Genomic DNA, 6,108 nt, shown 5'->3' with positions numbered 1-6,108 from the left:
GTTCGCCTGCTCGTCAGCGATCTCCTACGTGTCAACGATCGCCATCGATCTGCCACGCGTGTCAGTTCCCCTGGACACCATCATAGCAATCTAGCGCTCGCCTGCTGTGGACCACGATCTCCGGTAGCTGAGTCTTGCCATAAATCTTCCTACTGCTCGCCAGCGCTCACCTTTACTTCTGTCCTTCTGTGCGCCAGCTTTCTTCAATCGCCAGCACACATCTGTGCGCCCTTTTCTGCCACGCACCAATGGGCGCCAATGGTTTTTTCTGACCCTCTAGGATCGCCTGAATAACAGCTTGCTTCAGCGCTTGTCAACGCGCCATCGCTTTCCAACGCGCCTTCACTCGCCTATGGGCCATCGCTCGCCAGAACGCGCCATTTTCGTCAACGCGCCATCGCCCGCCTACGCGCCATCAGTCTCCTGACCGCCTGCGCTCACCCGCGCGCCCACGTACCCACGCGACCACACGCACACGTTCCCGCGCGCCGACGCTCATGCGCGCCCGCGCACATACGCTCCAATGTTCGCCCGCGCACATACGCTCCAATGTTCGCCCGCACGCGAACCAACGGTGTTCCATCGCGCGGACCAACGGTGTTCCGTCGCGCAGACAGACGGTGTTCCGTCGCGCGGACCGACGGTGTTCCGTCGCGCGGACCGACGGTGTTCCGTCGCGCGGACCGACGGTGTTCCGTCGCGCGGACCGACGGTGTTCCGTCGCGCGGACCGACGGTGTTCCGTCGCGCGGACCGACGGTGTTCCGTCGCGCGGACCGACGGTGTTCCGTCGCGCGGACCGACGGTGTTCCGTCGCGCGGACCGACGGTGTTCCGTCGCGCGGACCGACGGTGTTCCGTCGCGCGGACCGACGGTGTTCCGTCGCGCGGACCGACGGTGTTCCGTCGCGCGGACCGACGGTGTTCCGTCGCGCGGACCGACGGTGTTCCGTCGCGCGGACCGACGGTGTTCCGTCGCGCGGACCGACGGTGTTCCGTCGCGCGGACCGACGGTGTTCCGTCGCGCGGACCGACGGTGTTCCGTCGCGCGGACCGACGGTGTTCCGTCGCGCGGACCGACGGTGTTCCATCACGCGAACCGATGGTGTTCCATCGCGCGAACCGACGGTGTTCCATCGCGCGAACGTCGACTTGATTCCTGCAGTATCCATTGCTCGCCTACGGGTCATCACTCGCCGACCACCAGCTCTCACCCTTCCTACCACGCTCACCCTTCCTACCACGCTCGCCCTCCTTCTGCGCTCCTTCGCGCACTTTCGTTTGCGCTCCTGCGTGCCCACGCATGGGCGCGTCCACGTTCAGCTACGCGCAAACCATTGATTTACCATCACGCGAGCGCCAGGGCGATTGCAACCGCGATTCCCGTCGGGGTTTCGCAACATGGCCAGCTTGGCGAGTCTTCTGGAGCGTATTTCCAGAACACGGTCTTCACCCCGTAAATGCAGAGCTTGGCACATGCAAGAGCAGGAAGAATCTTCAGGGAGGTCTGAGCAACATTCTTCTTTCCAGAACCTGGGTTAGCCCTCCCCCGTCATTCCCGGGAAGGGTTTTGCCAGGGAGCTTTTCGTTCGAGATTTCTCCGTCGGCCAAGGGGTGACTGGTTTACCCCTTCCTCTTCTCCATATCGTGAAAGGGGCTTACCAGGTCCTTTCCCTCCTCGGTTGCGACCCGAGGTTTTGTACAAGGAAGCTCCAGGAAGATCATGGGTACTTTCCTCCTCTCGGGCTCAGGCACCTTGGCATTTCGTCATCAAGTTTCGAACTTGCGGGCAAGCTCGATGTTGGACCATCTGGACGCAATGACCGAGGGCTTCCTCTCGGGTGTCTCATCCGTGGAGGTCGACAAACTCAGACACCCTTCCATCCTTGGGAAGAGCTTGTTTGTGCCCAAGGACAGAGACATAGACAGCGGTTGTGCGGAGGAAGGTGACTTCCGTTTTCACTCCTCCAAGGCGCTTTCTTCCAGACCCTGCAGGGCTCCAGCGCCTCTTTCTTTCAACCTCGTCGGCCTAAGTTATCGGACCGGCTACGGCAGCTAAGACAAGGTGTCCAATAGCAGTCCCCTCCTGTCAAGAACAGGTAGCACGGGAGGCTCTCCCGGGGGGGCATAATCCTAGAGGGAGCGGCAGAGTTTACGAACTCTAGGATTGGCAACCCCCCCTTGCACGCATAATCCTAGAGGGAGCGGCAGAGTTCACGAACTCTAGGATTGGCAACCCCCCCTCTCACGCTGGGAGGATGCCTAAGGTTACTCATCCAGATAACAGCTTCCCGATGCCGATTCCGGCACGATCTCCGTCATCAGCCAAGGATATCACGCCTGCCGTCTCTGTCAACGAATTCAGTGTCACTGAACCTCTATGCCATGGGGTCGGCAAGAATTTTGCCCGTTTGGGCAGAATGATCCATGCCTTAGGAGTAGGTCCTCCATAGGATCGTCGACGACTTCACCCCCCGGCTTCTTCAGTCGATCCTTTCTCGTAGGAAAGCATCTGAGACGGGAATTCCGTAGTCGACCTCTCTCTGATCAAGTTTTTCGAACAAACTTCGTCAAGCGTGGAACAGCAGAATCGATCAGACTGGTAACGAGGCGACAGGACTCCTTAGGCCCTGGATCGGAAGGACGGGTACTTTCAGATTCCATTCCATCCCTCTTCCAGGAAGCTCTTGGAATTCAGCCTAGACTACAGGTGTTCCTGCTTAAGATGCGGTGTGGCGATCCCGCCGTGGCATCGCATGTTTTTCCCCAGAGAACTCTCCCTGCTTTCCTCATGGCCGCTCAGGAGCAGGCTTCCGCCTCTTCGCCTTTTGGAGGTCTGGTCAACTACGGTAGGCTCGGGTTCGACCTTCTTCAACGCCGGGACAAGCTTCCGGATCCTTACCATATGTGAGGGATCACGGTAATTTGCTGGGCCTTCTCTACTTCTTCCTCAACATCTGGAGTATCTAGCCATGATGTTGAGTCAACGGCCTTATTACGTTGGAAACCCCGCTTCTTGTCCGTCCAGCGAGGTTAAGCAATGTCGGGTCTGGTCGTTACTTGGATGGGTGACCACCTGGGGACGCCAGATGCTGTTGCCTCCTCCTCCGAGCCTTCCCTTCATTTGACTGTGGCAAGGCTGAGGAGAGTCGCAGTACCTGTTCTCAGTCAAGCAGAGCTTTCAGCCCTACCTTGGAACGTTTCCTAGGTCTCTTTTCCTCATTGACCCGTCTAAAGTCCCGAACGGTCGCCTCAGGATAAGTTCCCTGTGGTGCGGCCCAAGTTCCGGTGGTTTCAAAGCAACGATTAACCGGACTTTCTGCCCCCTATGGGACCAGCGGAACGATTAGACCTGCAATGGGTGTTGACGTATGGAACCTCTTGCTGGGAGTGGATATTCTCATCCTTTCCCCACATTTTTTATGCTGTTCTCGGACTCGTCAAAGAAACGGGGGGGGGGGGCATGTTCCGGTTCAGGCCTATGGTCATGACCTGGGGGATACCTCTCCATCATTCAGGCAGGCTTAGGGGCCGTAGTCTGGCCTGCAATGGGTGTTGACGTATGGAACCTCTTGATGGGAGTGGATATTCTCATCCTTTCCCCACATTTTTTATGCTGTTCTAGGACTCGTCAAAGAAACGGGGGGGGGGGGAATGTTCCGGTTCAGGCCTATGGTCAGGACCTGAGGGATACCTCTCCATCATTCAGGCAGGCTTAGGGGCCGTAGTCTGGCCCCTCTACAGATCCTACAGCTCCTGCCGAGTCGCTTCGTGCGCGACGACTTCATGGTACTGGCGTATTCCAACCAGCAAGGGACGCATTTTCATACCTTCGCATCTTGCAGTAGAGATACTGAGATGATTTGAGATCCTCTCAATACCACTATTGGCTCTCTCTTTCCGGGCAGAGGAATGTTCTCTCCGACTATCTGAGCAGAGCCTCGCAGATAGAGTGTACCTGGGGGTCTTTGACCTTTAGTAACCAGCAAGTCCTGGCCTGGGGGACCTGATCGCGACAGCTTGGAACTTCAAGCTCCCGCTTTTCTTCCCCCCAGTCTCAGACCCCAAGACTCTTTGGCAAGACGCATTCCGGTGATGGTGGGACAACATCAACGCCTGCGTCTTCCCTCCTTTGTTGTCTGTTGAGAATGGGTCTCAACAAGACCAGGTTGTCTGTCAACCTTTCAATGGCCCTGAGAGCTCCACTGGGACTATACGCAGAACGGTTTCCGGACCCTCTGCTTCCCCTGACGGAACTCCCGGGAGAGCTTCTCCCATGGCACAGGCTACTCAAACAACCACACTGCAACATCTTTCACGAGCCAGGGCATCGCTTCGGCTTCACGCCTGGAGACACTATGCCTCCTCTTCAAGAAGAGACAACCCGCTACAGTTGCGGGGCGGAGGTCGCGTCATCTGCGATAGTCATCCGCAGGGGTCTTCCAGGCGAAGTGGAGAGTCTTCGGTGGTTGGTGTCATGGGAGATATACCTCTTCCCTTGAGGCCTCTTCTCCAGCAATAACGATCTTATTGCCTTTCGGCGGGAGGAAACTCCTTTCCGCTCTCGGCAATGAGGCCTGTCGCTCAGCCTTTCCCTGGCCTTCAGGCTGAAAGGAATAAACTTTTTCCTTCCCACTGGACCTTTCCTCGCTCATGCGAAGCTGCAAACATCCCTGCCCCCAGCGGAGTGAGACTTCCAACATGGAGCATGGCTCGGACTTTTTAGTCCCTTAATAGATCTTCTCAAGAACCATTACGTCAGGCCTCTGATCGTATTCCGTCTTGGGGCTCCTGCTCACTCTGGCCGCGGCCAGTGTGTAAGCAGTCTTCTTGGTCTCGTACGACTCCGCCCTTTCTAAGGAATGGGGGAAGGCAACATTCAGGTTCGCTCCTGAGTTGTTGGCTAGACTCAGACTCTTAGGGTCCCGGCTCTTCGGTCCAATTCCTTCAAGATTTCGAGTCACCATTCTGTATCAGATGACCCAAAACCTTCCCCTTCTTGCCAGTAAAGGAATCGAGGGGTTATCTTTGGGAACAGCTGCAGTTTGTCCTCACGTGCAGCCGGGTTGGGAGCACAAGAAGGACACGGGGGAGAGTCACCAGTATACCTCTTCAGCTCGGATTCAAGGACATTCATCTCAACCTGAATCCAGACCCTCCCCTGTCACGTCGCCCTACAGCACGATGTCGGATACATTGCAACGTCCCTCGCCTTCGAGTAATACTACTCTGTGACGCAGGTGCTACAAGCTGCAGTCTGGAAGCGTCTAATGACCTTTGTAGCCCGCTTCCTACAGGACGTGACCCACAGGAGTATCGATACGTTTCTATCGCTCTGTGTTGGCTACACAACAGCTGGTCTAACCTCACGCTCCTTTTTGGACAGGTAGCAGAAGGTTGAGGACATCGTTATCAGGTTTTAGTCTGCATGAACGAAAGAAGTATGTCTGGCCCTTACTTCTTTCTTCATCATCCCCCTCTACTGGGAAGCAGCATCCTAGTCTCTGCATAGCTGACCTCAAACCTCTGCAGGTAAACCATGCTTCCTTGTGTTCCCTTTTGGCTGATGTTTTTGACAGTAAACAGAGTAATGAAAAACTTGAACTTCCTCATTCCTGTTTTCCTGAGGCTAAACTAACTAGTTTAGCTTTTCGATCTCGTGAGATTAAAGCTCTGTTGATGGACCTTGATGCTTATGGAGGTGTAGACCCAAATGGTATTTTTCCTTTGTTTTTTATAAAGACAGCAGATTTCTTAGCTCCAAAGTTATCTGTTATTTTGCGCAAGTTAGCAAGAAGAGGAGCTTTTAGCACTAGTTGGAGGATTGGTAATGTTACTCCTCTATGTAAATGTGTTTGTGGTAGCTCAAGTCCCACTGATTACCGCCCAATTTCCATAACTCCCATATTATCTAAAGTTTTTGAACGTCTTCTGGCAAAACGTCTTAATAGGTTTGCTGAAGGTAATCATCTACTCCCTAGTTTGCAATTTGGTTTTCGTAAAGGCCTTGGAGCATGTGATGCCCTGCTTACAATCTCCAATGCTGTACAGAAATCCCTTGATTGTGGTCGGGAAGTTCGTATGATTGGCCTTGATTTTAGTGCTGCCTT

Source organism: Palaemon carinicauda, chromosome 38, assembly GCF_036898095.1.
Source record: "Palaemon carinicauda isolate YSFRI2023 chromosome 38, ASM3689809v2, whole genome shotgun sequence".
In the NCBI taxonomy this organism is placed as follows: Eukaryota; Metazoa; Arthropoda; class Malacostraca; order Decapoda; family Palaemonidae; genus Palaemon; species Palaemon carinicauda.
This window is presented reverse-complemented; position numbering follows the sequence as displayed.